General features: G+C 46.0%; 1 protein-coding gene and 1 long non-coding RNA gene across 6 annotated transcripts in view; one reads left to right on the top strand and one right to left on the bottom strand.

Annotated features, from left to right (window-relative positions):
* Positions 1–14,801, bottom strand: part of LOC105468435 (uncharacterized) — a 96,892-nt gene extending 82,091 nt beyond the window's left edge. The window contains exons 1-2 of the long non-coding RNA XR_011618280.1: positions 14,618–14,801; positions 14,119–14,222 (exon numbers count right to left, since the gene is read on the bottom strand). This is a non-coding gene — a long non-coding RNA (uncharacterized lncRNA). The remainder of the gene's footprint in view (positions 1–14,118; positions 14,223–14,617) is intronic.
* Positions 14,802–14,864: 63 nt separating this feature from the next.
* The window catches only part of XIA (X-linked inhibitor of apoptosis), a 57,036-nt gene continuing 49,658 nt past the window's right edge, over positions 14,865–22,242 (top strand). For 2 of the 5 annotated variants that reach the window (XM_071088779.1, XM_071088778.1), the window contains exons 1-2: positions 14,865–14,979; positions 15,244–15,370. The gene's annotated coding sequence lies outside the window, so the exon portion shown is untranslated. Of the gene's footprint in view, positions 14,980–15,058; positions 15,371–19,588; positions 19,659–22,242 lie in introns of those variants that run through there. The other 3 variants (XM_071088776.1, XM_071088775.1, XM_071088777.1) reach the window with 3 other exon arrangements.

Raw genomic sequence — 22,242 nt, 5'->3', positions numbered from 1 at the left:
CAATCTAAAATCCATTCTTTTTGTCTTCTTTTCTTTTTTTTTTTTTTTTGAGACAGAGTTTCACTCTTGTTGCCCAGGCTGGAGTGCAGAGGTGCAATCTCGCCTCACCACAACCTCCGCTTCCCGGGTTCAAGCGATTTTCCTGCCTCAGCCTCCCGAGTAGCTAGGATTACAGGCATGTGCCACCATGTCCGGCTAATTTTGTATTTTTAGTAGAGACGGGGTTTCCCCATGTTGGTAAGGCTGGTCTCCAACACCCGACCTCAGGTAGTCTGCCCGCCTCGGCCTCCCAAAGTGCTGGGATTACAGGCGTGTTATAAAGATTTGGTGCTGCAAAAGATATAGCACTCGAATATAAAATTTTCTTTTTAATTCTCAGCAAGGCAAGGTACTTCTATAGAAGGATGCACCCTTACAGATGGAGCAATGGTAAGCGCGCACCTGGACAAGGGAGGGAAGGGGGTTCTTATCCCAGACGCACGTGGCCCCTGCTGCTGTGTCGTTTCCTATTGGCTAGGGTTAGACAGCACAGGTTAAATTAATTCCGATTGGTTAATTTAAAGAGAGTGACGGGGTGAATGGTTCGGAGGGAAAAAATAGTTATGCAGGGAGGAGAATGAGCCAGGGCGGAGCAGGTAGCAGGTAATCAGAATGAGTCAGGGTGGGGCAGGTGATTGAAATGAGTCAGGGCGGAGCAGGTAATGGAAAAGGGTTGCTTTATGAGTAAGTTAAGTTTAAAAGTAGAAGGCAAAGAATTGAACATATTGAAATATTGATTATTTGAAAAGAAATTTAGAACTCATATCTAACAGGCATCAGCCACCACGCCCAGCTTTTTTTTTTTTTTTTCTTTTAGTAGAGACAAGATCTCGCCCAGGTTGCCCAGGCTATCTCAAACCTCAAGGCTCAAGCTATCCTCCCACCTTGGCCTCCCAAAGTGCTGGGATGACAGGTGTGAGCCACCATTCTCCCTTTCTTCCTAACAGAACCCCGATGTAGTCTGGGTGGCAATGTGCTCAGACAAAACAATATGCTTTCAAAAAGGCAAAAAAATAACAAACGCTGGTGAAACCACCTTTGCAAAATTACGACAGAGAAATATGACATAGTTGACACCGTTTTGCTTCTGACATCCAAGCCATCCTTGGTCATTTCTGGGCATAGGCCAAGCTAACTTTGGTAGGAATTTAGTTTACAGTTTAACTTGAAAGCAAAGATGATAATAGGCCTTCCCTAAAACTAATGCCCTCCTTGCTCATAAATCAAAAACTGCCTGGCCGAGTGCGGTGGCTCAGCACTTTGGGAGGCTGAGGCGGGTGGATCACAAGGTCAGGACATTGAGACCACCTTGGCTAACACGGTGAAACCTATCTCTACTAAAAATACAAAAAAAAAAAAAAAAAAAAAAAATTAGCCAGGCGTGGTGGTGGGCGCCTGTAGTCCCAGCTACTTGGGAGGCTGAGGCAGGAGAATGGCATGAATCCAGGAGGCGGAGCTTGCAGTGAGCCGAGATCGCACCACTGCACTCCAGCCTGGGCAACAGAGCAAGACTCTGTCTCAAAAAGAACACAAACAAAAAAAAAACTGCCTTTGTGAGACTAATGAAAGGTCACAAGAATAGGATTATGGGAGGGGCCTGAACTCTACTAAATTGTAGGCACAGTTTCTATAATCCCTTATTGCTCAGGAGTCATGTGGTCAGAGGTCACAAGATTCATGACTTTCTCAATTGCTCCTATAAATAACATCACTACTGTAAAACCTAAAATTGGTGTTTTGAGATATTTATCAGACTGACCCCACCCAGACTTGTGGCTCATGACTCAATAGGTCCTGTAGCCCCACACAGAGGCTCAGTGCATGAGGACCATTTTTCACACCCCTATGATTTCATCCCCAACCAACCAGCAGCGCCCATTGGATAGCCTCCTGCCCACCAAATTGTCCATAAAAACCCTAACATTGGCTGGGCACAGTGGCTCACGCCTGTAGTCCTGGCTACTCGGCAGGCTGAGGTTGCAGTGAGCCAAGATCGAGCCACTGCAGTCCAGCCTGGGTGACAGAGCAAGACTCCCTCTCAAAAACAAACAAACAAAAGCAAACAAAACAAAAAACCCCAGCTAACATCTGAGACTTTGAGGAGACTGACTTGAGTGTTAACCCCAGTTTTCCTACATGGGCCAGCCTCAAGGCCTTATGCCAATTAAACTCTCTACTGCAAAGCCATGGTCTCAGTGGACTGATTTTGTCTGTGTAGTGGGTGGGAAGAACTTGTCAGGCGATTACACTAGTGAGGATATGGAGAAAATTGAACTCTTATACACTGTTGATGGGAATGTAAATTAATACAGTCATTATGGAAAGCAGTATGAAGGTTGCTCAAAAAATACTAAAAATAGAGCTACCATATGATCCAGCAATCCCACTATTTGGTATTTATCCAAGGGAAAAGAAATCAATAAATCAAAGGGATATAGGCACCACCATGTTTATTATAGCACCATTCACAACACTAAAGATAGGGAATCAACCTAAGTGTCTATCAACAGACAAATGAATCAAGAAAATGTGGTATATATACACAATGGAATACTACTTTGCCATAAACAAGAATGAAATCAAGTGTTGGCTGGGTGCAGTGGCTCACACCTGAAATTCTAGCACTTTGGGAGGCCGAGGTGGGCGGATCACCCTGAGGTCAGGAGTTCGAGACCAGCTTGGCCAACATGGTAAAACCCCATCTCTACTAAAAATACAAAAAATTGGGCCGGGCTCAGTGGCTCAAGCCTGTAATGCCAGCACTTTGGGAGGCTGAGATGGGAGGATCACGAGGTCAGGAGATCAAGACCATCCTGGCTAACACGGTGAAACCCCGTCTCTACTAAAAAATACAAAAAAAAGGCCGGGCGCGGTGGCTCAAGCCTGTAATCCCAGCACTTTGGGAGGCCGAGGCGGGTGGATCACGAGGTCAGGAGATCGAGACTATCCTGGCTAACATGGTGAAACCCCGTCTCTACTAAAAATACAAAAAACTAGCCGGGCGTGGTGGCGGGCACCTGTAGTCTCAGCTACTTGGGAGGCTGAGGCGGGAGAATGGCGTGAACCCGGGAGGCGGAGCTTGCAGTGAGCCGAGATCACGCCACTGCACTCCAACCTGGGAGACACAGCGAGACTCTGTCTCAAAAAAAAAAAAAAAAAAAAAAAAACCCCAAACTAGCCGGGCGAGGTGGCGGGCGCCTGTAGTCCCAGCTACTCAGGAGGCTGAGGCAGGAGAATGGCGTAAACCCGGGAGGCAGAGCTTGCAGTGAGCCAAGATCCGGCCACTGCACTCCAGCCTGGGCAACAGAGCGAGACTCTGTCTCAAAAAAAAAGAAAAATACAAAAAATTACCCAGGCATGGTGGTGGGGGCCTGTAGTCCCAGCCACTCATGGGGGCAGAGGCAAGAGAATCGCTTGAACCCAGGAGGCGGAGGTTGCAGTGAGCTGAGATTGCACCACTGCACTATAGCCTGGGAAACAGAGCAAGACTCCATTTCAAAAAAAAAAAAAAAACAAGGAATGAAATCCTGTCACGTGCAGGAACATAGATAAAACTGGAGGTCACTATGTTAAGTGAAATAGGCTAGGCACAGAAAGATAAATATTGCATGTTCTCACTCATATGTGGGAGCTAAACAAGTTTATCTTGGCCAGGCTCTGTGGCTCACACCTGTAATCCCAGCATTTTGGGAGGCCGAGGCAGGGGGATCACCTGAGGTCAGGAGTTCTCGACCAGCCTGGCCAACATGGTGAAGCCCTGTCTCTACTAAACATACAAAAATTAGCCGGTCGTGGTGGCAGGCACCTGTAGTCGCAGCTACTTGGGGGTCTGAGGCAGGAGAATGGCTTGAACCCGGGAGGTGGAGGTTGCAGTGAGCCAAGATCGCACCACTGCACTCCAGCCTGGGTGCCAAGAGTGAGTCTGGCTCAAAAAAAAAAAAAAAAAAAAATAAGGAAAGAAAGAAAGAAAGAAAAAGAAAAACGAAAGTTGATCTCATTGAGGTGGAGAGGAGAATGATAGTTACCAGAGGCTGGGAAGGGTAGGAGCAGGGGAAGGATGAAGAGAGAGGTTGGTTAGTGGGTACAAACCTACAGTTAGATAGAATGAATAAGTTGGGCAGGGTGCGGCGGCTCACGTCTGTATTCCCAACACTTTGGGAGGCGGAGGCAGACGGATCACCTGATGTCAGGAGTTTGAGACGAGCCTGACCAACATGGCAAAACCACGTCTCTACTAAAAATATAAAAAATTAGCCAGGTGCAGTGGCGTGCGCCTGTGGTCCCAGCTACTCTGGAGGCTGAGGCAGGAGAATCACTTGAACTCAGGAGGCGGAGGTTGCAATGAGCCGAGATGATGCCACTGCACTCCAGCTTGGGTGACAGAGTGAGACTCCGCCTCAAAAAACAAAAACAAAAACAAACAAAAAAAGAGGAATAAGTTTGTAAAAGGAAAATAAATCTCGGGACTCCAAACTCACTAAGTCAAAGAGAAAAGTAAACTGAGAACTGCACAGGGCAAACCTGCCTTCCATTCTCCCCAAATAAGCATTCTGTTCATGTGAGACAAATGCATATCCGATTGCTTCCTTTGCCCTACTGCTTCACTAAGGCAGACTAAGGGGTGAGTATTTCCGTGAATTGCCTATTCAGTGAAAGGCTAATGAGAAACTCAAAGAATGCAACCGGCTGGGCGCGTTGGTTTACGTCTGTAATCCCAGCACTTTGGGAGGCCGAGGCGGGCGGATCACGCGAGGTCAGGAGATCGAGACCGTGCTGGCCAACATTGTGAAACCTCTTCTCTACTAAAATACACAAAATTAGCTGGGCGTTGTGGTACATGCCTGTAATCCCAGCTACATGGGAGGCTGAGGCAGGAGAATCGCTTGAACCGGGGTGGCGGAGGTTGCAGTGAGCCAAGATTGCGCCACTGCACTCTAACCTGGTGACAAAGCCAGACTCCATCTAAAAAAAAAAAAAAAAAAAAAAAAAAAGAATGCAACTGTTTGTCTCTTACCTACTTATGACCTGGAAGCTCCCTCCCCCACTTCAAGTTGTCCCGCCTTTCTGGATTTAACCAATGCACATCTTACATATATTGACTGATGTCTCTTGTCTCCCCAAAATGTATAAAACTAGTCTGTGCTCCGACCACCTTGGGCACATGTTGTCAGAACCTCCTGAGGCTGTGTCATGGGTGCATCCTTAACCTTGGCTAAATAAACTTTCTAAATTGAGACTTGTCACACATACTCTTTGGTTTACAAGTTCTAGTGTTTTGTTAGGTATGAGTTCTAAATTTCTTTTCAAAGAATCAATATGTCAGTATGTTCAATTCTTTGCCTTCTTCTTTTAAACTTAACTTACTCATAAAGCAACCCTTTTCCATGACCAGCTCCACCCTGACTGATTTCAATCACCTGCCCTACCCTGACTCATTCTGATTACCTGCTACCTGCTCCGCCCTGACTCATTCCCCACCCTGCATAACTATTTTTTCCCTCCAAACCACTCACCCCGTCACTCTCTTTAAATTAACCAATTGGAATTGATTTAGCCTGTGCTGTCTAACCCTAGCCAATAGGGAAACGACACAGCAGCAGGGGCCACGTGTGTCAGGGATAAGAACCCCTTTCCCTCCCTTGTCCAGGTGTGCGCTCATCATTGCTCCATCTGTAAGGGCGGACCCTTCTATAGAAGTACCTTGCCTTGCTGAGAATTAAAAAGAAAATTTTATATTCGAGTACTATTTCTTTTGTGGCACCGAAACTATTTATAACAGTTTGAAGCACACACAGTAGGGTAACTATAGTTAACAATAATTTATTGTGTATTTCAAAATAGTTAAAAGGGAAGATTTGAAATGTTCCTAACACAAATGATAAATATTTGAGGTGACGGATGCCCTAAATACCCTTATTTGATCATTACACATTGTATGCATGTATCAAAATATCACATGCACCCCATAAATAAGTACAACTATTATGTATCCTTTTTTTTTTTTTGAGATGGTCTCTGTCACCCAGGCTGGAGTGCAGTGGTGTGATCGCCACTCACTGCAGCCTTGACCTCCAGGGCTCAGGCGATCCTTCGACCTCCGGAGTAGCCGGGATTACAAGCACACACAATCGCACTCGACTAATTTTTGTATTTTTTTTGTAGAGACAGGGTTTCACCACGTTGCCTAGGCTGGTCTCAAACTCCTGGATTCTAGTAATCCGCCCCCCTCAGACACCCAAAGTTCTGCGATTACAGGTGTTTACAAACGTGCGTGACAACTATGTATCAATTTTTAAAAAACAAAAACAAAAAAAATTAGAACAATTGAGCAATTAAAAAAAGAATACACTTTCCATTTTTCCTTGCAGCAGGGAATAGCCAATGAAGTGTAAGTGCAAATACGATAAGGCTTATGGGAAGGGTCTTTAAAGGGGCCTGGCCTAGATGGGAAGTCTGCTGTTTCACTTGTCCCCACCTTTCTCTCTTCCTCCCACAAATAGCTCCTCTTCACAACTCTTAAAAGCATTCCTTTACAGTCCATTAACACTGCCACTACCTCTGCTGGAAGCTTCCTCATTTCCTGGGTTACTGCAATAGTGTCTTAAGTCATCTCCCCACCCCTTCCCTCTGATCCATTCTGTATATTACCCTACCAGGCTGATTTTTCTAAACCCCAGCTTTGATCAATTCACTACCCTACTTCAAACTCTTTTGATGGTTCTCTTGCCTCCAGAAGTGGTTCTCAAACCTGGCTGTATCAGAGTCAGCTTGAGAAGTCGAGGAGGCCATACATTTTCCCAAAACATAACCCAAACTGACTAAATGTGCATCACAGGAGTGTCTAGGAATTAGGAGTTTCTTGTATCCTCCTCCTCATCCTCCTCCTCCTCCTCCTCCTTCTTCTCCTTCTCCTTCTCCTTCTTCTTCTTTCTTCTCCCTCTCCCTCTCCCTCACCCTCTCCCTTTCCCTCTTTTTTTTTTTTCAAGACAGCGTCTCTCTCTCTGTTGCCCAGGCTGGGGAGCACTGGCGTGATCTTGGCTCACTGCAGCCTCAACCTCCCAGGCGCAGGTGATCCTCCCATCTCAGCCTCTCAACGAGCTGGAACTACAGGCGTGAGCCACCATCCTTGGCTAATTTTTGTATTTTTTGTAGAGATGGGGTTTCATCATGTCGCCCTGGCTAGTCTTGAACTCCTGGACTCAAGCAAACCACTTGCCTTGGCCTCCCAAAGTGCCAGGATTACAGGTATAAGCAACCATGTCAGGCCAAGGCAGACTTTATTCAGGACTATGGTGACAGGTATAGGGACCACTGCAATGAGATTTTGCAATAGGGGAGACAGACTGGGTTCAACTCCAAATATGACAAGAAAAAATGAGAATTTATAGCCAAGGAACAGGATAGGAGTCAGTGAATGGAAAGTTACTAAGAGGAGACATCAAGGATAGGGGAATTTTTTTCTTCTGTTTTCTCCTTGTTCAGGTGAAGGATCTCTTTATTTTATCTTATTTTTCTTTCTTTGTTTTAAGGCTAGGGGAAATCTTGCTAGGTAGACTCAGGATTCTTGCTGAAGGCAGGCTAGAATGATAAGATATGGAGAGTAGGCCAGCATGGTGGTTCATGCCTGTAATCTCAGCACTTTCAGAGGCCAAGTCAGGAAGATCTTTTGAGCCAGGAGGTCGAGATCACCTTGGGCAACATAGGGAGACCCCATCTCTCAAAAAAAAAAAAAAAAAAAAATCTGGCCGGGTGTGGTGGCTCATGCCTGTAATCCCAACACTTTGGGAGGCCGAGGCAGGCAGATCACTTGAGGTCAGCAGTTTAAGACCACCCTGGTCAACATGGTGAAACCCCGTCTCTACTAAAAATACAAAAATCAGCCAGGCGCGGTGGCAGGCGCTTGTAATCCCAGCTACTCGGGAGGCTGAGACAGGAGGATCACTTGAACCCAGAAGGCAGAGGTTACAGTAAGCCGAGATTGTGCCATTGCACTCCAACCTGGGCAACAGAGCAAAACTCTGTTACACACAGACACACACACACACCCCCACACACAGAGAAAAAAAATCTAAAAAAAGAAAGATATGGAGAGTAGAGGATGAGGAATTTGATCAGATATTGAGGTTGATCAGACACTGAGGGCAGGCATTTTTTACTAAACTGGCTCAGCAGTATTTTTGCTAAAACTAGATTAAGTGGGTTAAGGACAGAACCCAAGGTTGGAGCTTAGCCAGAAAGAGGGCTCAGAGGACCCAGACTCAGGTATGGTCAAGGAGAGAGTCTTTGTTACTATGTAACATAATTAACACAGCGTGAACACAATAAACATTCAGTAAACGTTAGCAGCTACACTCCAGCCATAAGACATTAACAGCCATGCCCCACGCACATGCTATTTTATTCCATTTCTATGCATTAGCACATTCTGAGGAGTCCGCTTAGAATGCCTTTCTCCTGCTGCTTCACCTAGCTTATTCTCCCTTGTCTTTCAACACAAGTCCTGTTGGAGTCAGTTCTGATCTGGGTCCCCGCTCTGGGCTCCCACTGCACCCTGTGCCTGCCTCCACCAAGTGAAAAACCACTGCAGGGTTTTAGGTGGAGGAGTGACCTGACTTGCCTTGAATATCTACTATATGCCAGGCATCATAGGTTCTGAATCAAAATAAGAATAAAAAGAACACTTAGCAGCTGGGCATGGTGGCTCACACTTACAATCCTAGCACTTTGAGAGGCTGAGGCAGGTGGATTGCCTAAGCTCAGGAGTTTAAGACCAGCCTAGGCAAAAAGGTGAAACCCCATCTCTACTAAAAACACAAAAAATTAGCCGGGCATCATGGCACACGCCTGTAATCTCAGCTACTCAGGAGCCTGAAGCAGGAGACTCGCTTAAACCCAGGAGGCAGAGGTTGCAGTGAGCTGAGATCATGCCACTGCACTCCAGCCTGTGCAACAGAACAAGACTCTGTCTCAAAAAACAAACAAACAAACAAACAAACAAAAAAAACACTTAGAGGGTTACTGAGAGGATTAAAGAGATAAAGTGAGATAAAGCTTGCAAAGCACTTAAGACATTGCCTGACATATGGCAAACATTCAGTAAATGCTAACCATTATTACTTATATTTAGAGGAGTGTAAATAACTATTATTATTTATACTCCCTTACATACATTAGGTCTTTGACATCACAGTCTTCCTTTCTAAACACAAATCTTACTACCATCCTAGATGATGATGTCTCCAACATGCCAGCCTTTCTCTTGGACCTCAACTCCAGTAGCTTTCACCTCCTCCCTACTCAAGACACACCATGACAACATGACAACACTCTGACCTTGACATTGTTGTTGGATTGTTGGATTTTTGCACAATAATAGATTGGGTATAACAATAGGAATAGATTAGTGTATATTAATAGAAAGCTCAGGTGCATTTTTCCATTAGTTTGAGATGAGAGTGTAATCTTCTGTCCTCGCCCCAAGCAAGCAACAGGTCTTTTCTGTATGACTGGGTCCCAGGAAGATAAAAGCAGAGAAAGGAAAGGAGGTGCTGGCTAGAGATGCTAGCTTTGCCAGCACAAGCTAAGGGCAGGCATCTTTATGACTACTCAAAGAGAGGAAATTACAATTGCAGTCTTTCTGGCAGCAAAGAGGGAATGAGAGGTTAGTGACCAAGATACTGGATCACGAATCAGGAGACTGAGGGGCAGATGCTGCCAATAGATGCTATTTGACATGAATGCTCATCACAAAGGCTGCTTGCTTACTGGTGAGGCAAGAGTAATTCTCTGCAAGTCTGCACCCCTTTCTCCCAGAAGAAGTTTCTTTTTTTATTGTTGTTATTTCCCTACTCATAGAAGACGTTTCATAAAGCTGATGGCTCTGAGGACAAGGCCTGAAAGTCAGGGCTCACCCCATCCCGCTTCACTCAAAGAGCTCTTGCCTTTTTTTTTTTTTTGAGACACAGTTTCTCTCTTGTTGCCCAGGTTGGAGTGCAATGGCGTGATCTCGGCTCACTGCAACCTCCGCCTCCCGGGTTCAAGCGATTCTCTTGCCTCAGCCTCTCCAGTAGCTGGCGCCTGCCACCACGCCCAGCTAATTTTTTTGTATTTTTAGTAGAGACAGGGTTTCACTATGTCGGTCAGGCTGGCCTCGAACTCCTGACCTCAGGCGATCCACCTGCCTTGGCCTCCCAAAGTGCTAGGATTATAGGTGTGAGCCACTGTGCCAGGCCCCGAGCTCTTGCTTTTTATCTATTGTATTTATTTGGGCTTTAATTTATAATTGCATTTTGTTCTTTCTTTTTTTTAAATGGAGTTTTGCTCTGTCACCCAGGCTGGAGTGCAATAGTGCAATCTCAGCTCACGGTAACCTTCGCCTCCTGGGTTCAAGCGATCTCCTGCCTCAGCCTCCCGAGTAGCTGGGATTACATGCACCTGCCACCACGCATTTTTGTGTTTTTAGTATAAATGGAGTTTCACCATGTTGGTCAGGCTGGTCTCAAACTCCTGACCTCAGGTGATCCGCCCGCCTTGACCTCCCAAAGTGCTGAGTGCTGAGATTACAGGCGTGAGCCACTGTGCCCGGCCTTTTTTTTTTTTTTTTGAGACGGAGTCTTGCTCTGTCACCCAGGCTGGAGCGCAGTGGCGCTATCTTGGCTCACTGCAAGCTCTGCCTCCCGGGTTCACGCCATTCTCCTGCCTCAGCCTCCCGAGTAGCTGGGACTACAGGTGCACACTGCCACGCCCAGCTAATTGTTTTGTATTTTTAGTAGAGACAGGGTTTCACCGTGTTAGCCAGGACGGTCCCGATCTCCTGACCTCGTGATCCACCTGCCTCGGCCTCCCAAAGTGCTGGGATTACAGGCATGAGCCATCGCGCCCGGCCTTTCTTTTTTTCTTTTTTTTTTTGTTTTTTTGTTTTTTTTTTTTTTGACAGAGTTTCGCTTTGCCCGCCTGGCTGGAGTGCAATGGCCCAATCTTGACTTACTGCAACCTCTGCCTCCTGGGCAATTCTCCTGCCTCTGCCTCCTCAGTAGCTGAGATTACAGGCATGAGCCAACACGCCCAGCTGATTTTTTTTCTATTTTTAGTAGAGACGGGGTTTCACTATGTTGGCCAGGCTCGTCTCTTTGGGAGGCCGAGGTGGGCGGATCACCTGAGGTCGGGAGTTTGAGACCAGCCTGACCAACATGGAGAAACCCTGTCTCTACTAAAAATACAAAATTAGCCGGGTGTGGTGGTGCACGCCAGTAATCCCAGCTACTTGGGAGGCTGAGGCAGGAAAATTGCTTGAACCCAGGAGGTGGAGGTTGCGGTGAGCCGAGATCGTGCCATTAGCACTCCAGCCTGGGCAACAAAAGCGAAACTCCGTCTCAAAAACAAAAAAACAAAAGCAAAAAAAAAAAAACCAAAAAAAGAAAGTGACAGATGCCGTGGAAAAAGGAGAAAGTTGAGCAGAGGAAGGAAGATTGGGAGTGCTGGGAGGTGGAACTATAATTTTAAATATGGTGGTCACTGTAGGTCTTTTGGAGAAGATAACAATTAAGGAAAGACTTGAAGGAGAAGGATACGCTATCTGAGGAAAGTGTTCCGGACAGAGTAAACAGCAAGGTCAAAGACCCTGAGGCAGGAAAACTAAAGAAAGAAGGAGAATAGTAGGAAATGAAGATATAAAAGTAACAGAGTTTAGGGTCTTTGTATTAAGTATCCACTGCTGTGTAACAAATTGCCCTAAAATTTGGCTATTGACAATAATACACAGGAATTCAAGAGTGGTTTGGCTTGGGGGTTCTGGCTCTGGGTCCCAAGAGGCTGCAGTTTCTGAAGGCTGTGCCTGAAGATTCTTCTTCCAAGGCAGCTCAGTCACATGGTTGGCAAATTGGTGCTGGTTGTTGATGGGGGAGGAAGGGGTGAGGAGCGGGAAGGACTTTGTTTCTATTTGTGTGGGTCTCTACCTGCTGTTTTTTTTTTTTTTTGAGACGGAGTTTTGCTCTTTTTGCCCAGGCTAGAGTGCAATGGCGTGATCTCGGCTCACCGCAACCTCCGCCTCCTGGGTTCAAGTGATTCTCCTGCCTCAGCCTCCCGAGTAGCTGGGATTACAGGCATGCGCCACCATGCCTGGCTAATTTTGTATTTTCAGTAGAGACGGGGTTTCTCCATGTTGGTCAGGCTGGTCTTGAACTCCTGACCTCAGGTGATCCACCTGCCTCGGCCTCCTAAAGTGTTGGGATTACAGGCGTGAGCCACCGTGCCCGGCCTACCTGCTGTTTTTAAAAAAAGGCTAGTGAAGTAAAGCAGTGAGAATAGAGAAGGAAGAAAGAAATCTGTAACTAGTTGTGATCAGTTGGTTGTAAACACCACTTCACTCAAACCAGCCTCCACATGCTGTTTGAGTATCTTCATGACATGATAGCTGCCTTCCCCTACAGCAACCAATCAAAAAACGGAGCAAGGCAAATACCACAATGCCTTTTATGACCTAGTCTTGTAAGTCACATGCTATCATTTCTACCATATACTACTGATGACACAGTCAGCCCTGGTTCATTATAGAAGAGAACTACCCCGGGATGTAAATAGCAAGAGGTGAAGACCATTGGTGGTCATTTTGGTGGCTATGATAGCCTTGGTAGGTCATTATAAATCTGTGGCTTTTACTTTGAGGGAAATGGGAAGCCAATTAAGGGATCTGAGCAGTGAAATGGCCATGAACTGACATGTTTCATGAGGATAACTCTGGCCATTGTGTGAAATGACTGGAGAGGAGCAAGGATGTAAATGGGAGACCAGTGAGAAGGCTATTACAGTCCGAGAGAGATGCACTAAGGTCATAATGGTGGAGTCGAGAATTGGTGATATTCTGGATTCATTCTGAAGATAGAGATGACAAGATTTGCTGATGGATTGGATGTGGGATATGAGAGAAAGGAATTAAAGATGACTTCTAAGGGTTTTGGAGGAATAGGAATTACAAAAATGAGTTCAACATAGATCTTGCCATAAATGAGCTTACAACATAGGAGAGATAAGGTGTGTACACAAGTGCCATATATACTACATGGCAGAAAGCACTCTGCTCCATAATAGAGGGACAAATTTAAGTGCCAAGTATAACAAAAAAGTTCTGGAGATGGTCGCACAACCATGTGAATACACTTATTGCCACTGAAAAATGGTTAAAATGGTAAATTTTCTTTCTTTCTTTATTTTGAGACGGAGTCTTGCTCTGTCACCCAGGCTGGAGTGCAGTGGCGCTATCTCTGTTCACTGCAAGCTCCGCCTCCCACGTTCACGCCATTTTCCTTCCTTCAGGCTCCCTAGTAGCTGGGACTACAGGCGCCTGCCACCACGCCCAGCTAATTTTCTGTATTTTTAGTAGAGACGGGGTTTCACCATGTTAGCCAGGATGGTCTCCATCTCCTGACCTCGTGATCCGCCCGCCTCGGCCTCCCAAAGTGCTGGGATTACAGGCGTGAGCCACCGTGGCCGTCCTATGTATTTTTATTTATTTCTTTGTTTTGAGACGGAGTCTGGCTCTGTCACCCAGGCTGGAGTGCAGTGGTGTGCTCTCGGCACTGCAGCCTCCGCCTCCCGGGTTCCAGCGATTCTCCAGCCTCAGCCTACCAAGTAGCTGGGATTACAGGTGCACACCACCACACCCGGCTAATTTTTGTATTTTTAGTAGAGACGGGTTTTCACCATATTGGCCAGGCTGGTCTCGAATTACTGACTTCTGGTGAACCACCCGCCTCGGCCTCCCAAAGTGTTAGGATTACAGGCGTGAGCCACCGCGCCCAGCCAAAACAGTAAATTTTATGTCATGTACATTTTACCAGAAGAAAAAAACAGTGCTTAAAAAAAAGCAAAAACAAAAATTAGAGAAGTGCCACTAGAGTTCAGAGCATGAAGGGATTAACTTCAGCTAAGAAAATCAGAGAAGGCTTTGTGTACGAGGATGGGGGGGCAGGCACAACGAGTAGTTCTGATTTGTTAGAAGATGGGGTAGGGTGCCCAAGGGGAGAATAAACATGCAACTAAGAGTTTCAAGAAAAGTCTTTCCTCTCCTCCCTCCCAAGTTACCTTGTTGTGAAGGGAGGATCATATCTTGCATCACTTGATTTCATTTGATATGAAATATTCAGAATCCATCATCTCACCACATTACCCTGTAAGATCCCATTTTCCTGAAACAAAAATTCCTATGTTGATCTGACAATCCTACAACGCATTTGAAATAAATCCAGGATTTATTTCAGCATTTTATGTACACAGACTTCCTTTGTTTCCTGTCCATCTGCTTTCTTTTTCCTCTATTAATTTTCCCTTCACCTCCCAATCTTAACCCCCGCCATTCCCCCAGGGTCTCCTTTTCTTGTCATCCCCTTCATCCTTTCCTTCTTGGAAAAAGATCCGATTCTAACCTCAGTTACCTTACTAGCCGCGTGATACTGGGATAGCTATCCCCTCTGGGTCTCAGTTTCCTTTGTAAAATGGGCTTATTAAATCCCCAGAGACAGTGCTTATCTTACAGGGTTGTCAACATTACAACAAAGACCACGTTATATGCCTAACGCAGTACCTGATCTATAGTAAGAACTCAACATTTTCGCCCCTTCTCCTCCTCTTTTCCGTCCTTGTGCCTTTCTTCCCCTATTCCTCAACCCCAGGGCCCAACAGGTAAAAACCGTGGGAAAAACCATCCTTGAGGCTAAAAGAAGAAACGCAGGAGCTAGGGGCGGAGACTACGAGGTGCTCACTGCGCATGTGCGCCCGCTAGGTCAGGTTCTGGGTTCCAGCTGGGAGGGGGGGCGGGGGGGTGGGGTTAGGGGTTGCAAGGGCCTCATTTTTTCTTACTGCCCCCTTCCGGTTCGGGAAGGTGGGGGGACCTTGGCGGTGCCCGGAGCCGGCGTGGCGCTCATCGAGGGACGCCCGGCCCGAGTGGTAAGTTGGAAAATGGCGGAGGAGGGGGAAGAAGGAGGGGCTTTGCAGGGCAGGAGGCTGACCTCCCGGCCGGGGGTGGGAAGGACACAGCCGGGGCCCAGTGGCGCAGCCCGGACCCGGAGACTGACGGACAGCGCCTGGTGTCTCTTTGAGTCCCTGACGTGGACAAACTTCGGGTTTCACGACTCCGGGTTTCTCCAGCGGATGGGCAGACCGGTGGAGGCGCGTGAGGGAGACGAAGGGACTTCCGTTTCCTTCACCTAGGCTGGGGCCAGGCCGCAGAACGGAGTTGGCATTTCCAGATTGGGGCTCGGGCCGCGCCTCCTCCGGGACCCTCCCCTTGGACCGAGCTGATCGCCGCGGGGCAGTTCGGGCCGGCTGTCCTGGCGCGGTGGGTACAGCTTGTGTAGGCTTTCCCCTCCTCCGCTTTCCCTCCTTCCCCTCTTCTCCCTCCCCTCTCTTCTTTTCCCCTCCACTCCCCTCGGGCCGGCGCTGCTGGGGAGGGCGGGAAGGCCGCGCCCGCCTGGCAGAGGTGGCCTGGCCCCGGCTGCTTGCCCGGGTTCCTCGGACTGCCGACGGCAGGCGTGGGTGAGTGGGTGGGTGACTTCAGGCCCGCGGGACTGCCTTCCTAAACCCTGTGACACCTAAGGTAAATTGAGGCAAATAACTTTTTTTAAAAATATGATCAGGCCGGGCGCGGTGGCTCAAGCCTGTAATTCCAGCACTTTGGGAGGCCGAGACGGGCGGATCACAAGGTCAGGAAATCGAGACCATCCTGGCTAACACGGCGAAACCCCGTCTCTACTAAAAACACAAAAAATTAGCCGGGCGAGGTGGCGGCGCCTGTGGTCCCAGCTACTCGGGAGGCTGAGGCAGGAGAATGGCGTAAACCCGGGAGGCGGAGCTTGCAGTGAGCTGAGATCTGGCCACTGCACTCCAGCCTGGGCGACAGAGCGAGACTCCGTCTCAAAAAAAAAAAAAATATATGATCAAAGGAATTTCCTCACCTTGTGATACCTGTGGCTTGTGTGGAGCAGGGTGGAGTGTGTCTGGAGAGGGCATATGAAACAGAAAGAATAAGGGCCAAAGAGCTTCCGGAAGAGGAAATTAGCTGGTAATTCTTTCCAATCTGCTTTGCCAGTCACCTCTCCGGCATGTTCTGTAAAACAAAATGTAATTTGATTTTGTTTCATTATTTTAACTCCATAACACTTAAATTATTTTCTTTTCGGGGAGGGGAGTGTTTATTCTCAAACTAAGCAGTAGCACTCTCCACCTCCGAAAAAGGAAAAACGTCAACCCAAGCTTTGTTAAAAAAACCCCAACCAATCAGATTTTAATAATCTACTACTTTGCTTTCAAATATAATCATGTCGCTAGTTCTGTCACAACTATACTTTGATAGTTTAATGACTCACAGAAATTTGTAAGACTGGAGGTTTCAGTAGTGTTTCTTTTCCTTTTTTTCCCCATAATATTTATTACAGTCAATGAACAGTGTTACAGACGGCCATCTTAGAATTATAACATTTTAGAGTTGGAAGGGATCTTAGTCAAACCCTGTCCTTTTACAAAACCAGAAACAACGGCTTAGGGAGATTTCATAGCTTGCTTAAGGCTATCCAACTAGTTAAATTAGAACCCATGTTATCTGGCTTCTTGCCCATCACTTTGCACAGTTGCTCCATATCGCCTCCAAGCATGAAAATTAAATGTATTCAATTCAACACACATTTCTGAAGAGTATAATACTTTGTACCAGTGACTGTGGTACCACTTTCTATGTATTTCAATGTATTTAACATGCTTATGGAGTACTTGAGCTTCCCCCCCACCCCCACATTCAAGAAGTGGCAACAGTTTAGATTTATATACACACCTTCACATGTATGTGTGTATACTTGCATTTGCCTAGATAGTTTCTTGAAGGATACACAATAAAAATGTTAACAGTAGTTACTTATGGAGGAGAAGAGAGGTAGAAGACTTTTTACTTTGCACTTCACATGACCTAATGTACGGTTTGAATTTGTTATAAATTCGTATTGATTTCATAATTGAAAAGTTTTAAAGTTCACACCTTCCCACACAAATATATATATCAACATAGGCAAATATATACCAATGGTACATACACATATTTATGCACATATATGTATTTATACATATCAGTGGTTTGTACTGTAAAATCCAGTATGATTCAGGTCAACTCAGCTGACAAAGCAGGCCTCTATTGGATACTCATGTTTCATTTTCTTGTATTGCTCTCTCCTAATGTAAGATAGTAAAAATAATATGTTACTAGTTGTCATATATTTTTAGAAATTGTCCTAAGCAAAAAAAAAAAAAAAAAAAAAAAACTATTAGCCGGGCGTGGTGGCGGGCGCCTGTAGTCTCAGCTACTTGGGAGGCTGAGGCGGGAGAATGGTGTGAACCCGGGAGGCGGAGCTTGCAGTGAGCCGAGATCACGCCACTGCACTCCAGCCTGGGAGACACAGCGAGACTCCGTCTCAAAAAAAAAAAAAAAAAAAAAAAAGAAATTGTCCTAAGCTTCTTGATTATCAAATAATGTAGCAAACTTTTAACATTTAGAATATCAGATTTGGGTACTTGCTTCAGTGGTAGCACATATACTAAAATTGGAACAATTCAAAGAAGATTAGCATGGTGTTTTTTTGTTTGTTTGTTTGTTTGTTTGTTTGTTTTTGAGACGGAGTCTTACTCTGTCATCCAGGCTGGAGTGCAGTGGCACGATCTTGGCTCACTGCAGCCTCCGCCTCCCGGGTTCAAGTGACTCTCCTGCCTCAGGCTCCCGAGCAGCTAGGACTACAGGCACGCGCCACCATGCCCGGCTAATTTTTGTATTTTTAGTAGACACGTAGTTTCTCCATGTTGGCCAGGCTGATCTCGAACTCCTGACCTCAGGTGATGCACCGGCCTCAGCCTCCCAAAGTGCTGGGATTACAGGTGTGAGCTACCTCGCCCGGCCGGTCCCTTTTTTTGTTTGTATGTGTGTTTGTGTGAGACAGAATTTCGCTTTTGTTGTCCAGGCTGGAGTACAATGGCGCCATCTCGGCTCACTGCAACCTCCACCTCCTGGGTTCAAGTGATTCTTCTGCCTCAGCCTCCCAAGTAGCTGGGATTGCAGGTGCCCACCACCACACCCGGCTGATTTGGTCCCGTTTTAAATAAGCAACAACAACAACAAAAATTTGACACCTGACGCTGTGGCTCATGCCTGTAATCCCAGCACTTTGGGAGGCCAAGGCGGGTGGATCACCTGAGGTCAGGAGTTCCAGCCTGGCCAACATGGTGAAACCCCATCTCTACTAAAAGTAAAAAACTAGCTGGGTGTGGTGGTGTGCGTCTATAGTCCCAGCTACACAGGAGGCTGAAGCAGAAGAACTGCTTGAACCCAGGAGGCAGAGGTGGCAGGGAGCCGAGATCGCACCACTGTACTCCAGCCTCAGTGACAAGAGCGCACCTTTGTCTCAAAAAAAAAGAAATTGATACAATGAAAATATCTGCAGCCTGGGCAACATGGCGCAGCCCTCTCTCTAATAAAAATACAAAAATTAGCCGGGCGTGCTGGCTTGTGCCTGTAGTCCCAGCTACTTTGGGGAGTTGAAGCAGGAGGATCACCTGAGCCTTGGGAGGTGGAGGCTGCAGTGAGCCATGATTGGGCCACTGTACTCCAGCCTGGGCAACAGAGTGAGACCCTGTCTCAAACAAAACAAACAAACAAACAAATCAGAATTGTAGACTCTTTGTAGGTAAGAATATATGTTTTTTTAAAAAGTGAAGACTAGGGCCAAGTACGGTGGCTTTCACCTGTAATCCCAGCACTTTGGGAGGCTGAGGTGGGCAGATCACCTGAGGTCAGGAGTTCAAGACCAGCCTGGCTAACATGGCGAAATCCCATCTCTACTAAAAATACAAAAATTAGCTGGGTGTGGCGGTGCACCCCTCTAGTCCCAGCTACTTGGGAGGCTGAGGCAGGAGAATCACTTGAGCCCATGAGGCAGAGGTCGCTGTGAGCTGAGAATGGAACATTGAATTCCAGCCTGGGCCGCAGAGTGAGACTCTGCCTCAAAAACAGATAAATAAAAATAACATAAAATAAAAAGTTAAGACTAAAACAGTTTGCAGTGATTAGGAGTTCAGCTGTCTAGTTTTGTTTTTGTTTTTGTTTTTGTTTTGAGATGGAGTTTCGTTCTTGTTGCCCAGGCTAGAGTGCAATGGTGTGATCTTGGCTCACCTCAACATCTGCCTCCCGGGTTCAAGCAGTTTTCCTGCCTCAGCCTCCCAAGTAGCTGGGATTACAGGCATGCACCACCATACCCGGCTAATTTTGTATTTTTAGTAGAGACGGGGTTTCTCCATGTTGGTCAGGTTGGTCTCGAACTCCCGACCTCAGGTGAAAAAGTGCTGGGATTACATGCGTGAGTCACCGTGCTCGGCCCAGCTGTCTAGTTTTTAGAAGTAGATTAAGACTCAAAAAAATATATCGCCCATCGTAATATATCTGATTATTAGCAAAGCTTGGACTAGAGTCTAGGTTCTAGTCTAGTGGCCCTTGTACTATACCTGTAATTTTATTGCCTTCTAGTGCATTGGATGATTCCAACTAGGCTAACAAAGTGATGATATCTAAAGGTTAGCCAGGACCATTTCAATAGGTAAGAATTACTATTTTTTTCTTTGGTTTTTATTTTATTTTGTCTTCCTTTTTTTTTTTTTCCATTTTCAGGAAGTGAGCAGTTTCTCAAAATTATTATAATTGATGGACCAGCTAATTTGTATAGTGCTTAAAATATTTTAGTAACAAAAATTTTACTAAATAAATTTACTAATTTAGTAAATAAATGTTCTCCTTTTACTTCATTATAAACATTAATTTCTTTAGTAAATCCTGTATTTATATTGTAAATGCTTAGAGATACCAAATGTAAAATAATAATGTTTCACTGTTTTTGTTTGGTCTAATGTTTAAGTCTGGTAGCTAGTATTAGCAGAGAGCAAAACCTACAGTTTATGAAATAAACATTCATTGAACACTTTATATGTTCCAGGCATTGTAGTATGTGGTATGATTCCAAGAATAAATATGTCAAAAACAAAACAAAACAAAACGCCTTTCTTCTTCTTCTTCTTTTTTTTTTTTTTTTTTTTTTTGAGACGGACAGAGTCTGGCTCTGTTGCCCAGGCTGGAGTGTAGTAGCGCGATCTTGGCTCACTGCAAGCACTGCCTCCTGGGTTCATGCCATTCTCCTGCCTCGGCCTCCCAAGTAGCTGGGACTACAGGCACCCACCACCACACCCGGCTAATTGTGTGTGTGTGTGTGTGTGTGTGTGTGTGTGTGTGTTTAGTAAAGACCATATTTCATCGTGTTAGCCAGGATGGTCTGGTTCCCCTGACTTCGTGATCCGCCCACCTTGGCCTCCCAAAGTGGTGGGATTACAGCTGTGAGCCACTACACCAGGCCTCCTTTCTTCTTTTTTTTTTTTGCTTTGTTTTTATTTTGCTTTTGTGTCTTTGTTTTTCCATTGTTCTTTTGCGACTGGGAGATTATCATGAGCTGTCAATTCTCAAGCTTTATCTCTGTGAGATAATCTGTTAATAGTATTATAAAATGTAACCTGTTAGCACTATTAAAGGGCATTGTGTGAGTAGATATGAGGAGACAGAAACAGTAATGATAAGATAAAAAATACTTCAGAATTTAACAAATACTATTTCTTTTTTTTGAGACGGGGTCTCACTCTGTCCCCCAGGCTGGAGTGCAGTGGCACGATCTCGGCTCACTGCAAGCCCCGCCTCCCAGGTTCACGCCATTCTCCTGCCTCATCCTCCCGAGTAGCTGGGACTATAGGCACCCACCACCGTGCCCACCACCACGCCCGGCTAATTTTTTTTATTTTTATAGAGACGGGGTTTCACCGTGTTAGCCAGGATGGTCTCAATCTCCTGACCTCGTGATCCGCCCGCCTCGGCCTCCCATAGTGCTGGGATTACAGGCGTGAGCCACCGCGGCCGGCTCAAATACTGTTTCTGTATCTTAGAGGTCATGTGCTACAGTGTTTGGAGAGAGTCCTGGGTTGGGTACCACAGTACCTAGATTATTGACTTTGTTTCCAATTAGCCGTGGGATTGTGCATGTCAGTGACCCCATCTTTCTTTACATTTTCACATTTTTGATAGGTTATTTGATGTGTTGAATTTAAAACATAGAAGGGTATTTTGAATATTTTATTTATTTGTTTTTGAGACATTGTCTTGTTGTGTCACCCAGGCTGAAGTTCAGTGCATGATCCCAGCTGACTGCAACCTCCACCTCCTGGGTTCAAGTGATTCTGGTGACTCAGCCTCCCAAATAACTGGGATTACAGGCGTGTGCTACCACAGCTGGCTAATTTTTTTTTTTTTTAATGTTTTTTTTTCCCCTGAGACGGAGTCTTGCTCTGTCGCCCAGAGCTGGAGTGCAGTGGCACGATCTCGGTTCACTGCAGCCTCCGCCTCTGGGTTCAGGCAATTCTCCTGCCTCAGCCTCCCGAGTAGCTGGGATTATAGGTGCACGCCACCACAACTGGCTAATTTTTGTATTTTTAGTAGAGATGGGGTTTCACCATGTTAGCCAGGCTGGTCTCGAACTCCTGACCTCATGATCCACCCGCCTCATCCTCTCAAAGTGCTGGGATTATAGGCGTGAGCCACCTCATGTAGCCTTTTTTGTATTTTAAGTAGAGACTGGGTTTCACCATGTTGCCCAGGCTGGTCTTGAACTCCTGACCTCATATAATCTGCCCGCCTTGGCCTCCGAAAGTGCCGGGATTACAGGCGTGAGCCACTGCGCTGGCCTTTGAGTATTTTAAGTTATAAAAGCAATATGTGTTTAAAAAAAACACATATCTCCTTTTTTTTTTTTTTTTTGAGACGGAGTCTTGCTCTGTTGCCCAGGCTGGAGTACAGTGGCATGATCTTGGCTCACTGAACTTCTGCCTCCCAGGTTCAAGCGATTCTTCTGCCTCAGCCTCCCAAGTTGCTGGGACTATAGGTGTGCTACCCTGCACGGCTCATTTTATTTTATGTATTTATTTATTTTTTTGAGACGGAGTCTCACTCCTGACCTCATGTGATCTGCCTACCTTGGCCTCCCAATATGCTGGGATTACAGGCGTGAGCCACAGTGCCTGGCCAGAGATAGGTGTTTATTATAGAAAATTTATGAAATAGAATAATTATGATCATATTGTCTACAGGTT

This window comes from Macaca nemestrina, chromosome X (assembly GCF_043159975.1).
Source record: "Macaca nemestrina isolate mMacNem1 chromosome X, mMacNem.hap1, whole genome shotgun sequence".
Classification (NCBI taxonomy): domain Eukaryota; kingdom Metazoa; phylum Chordata; class Mammalia; order Primates; family Cercopithecidae; genus Macaca; species Macaca nemestrina.
This window is presented reverse-complemented; position numbering and strand designations above follow the sequence as displayed.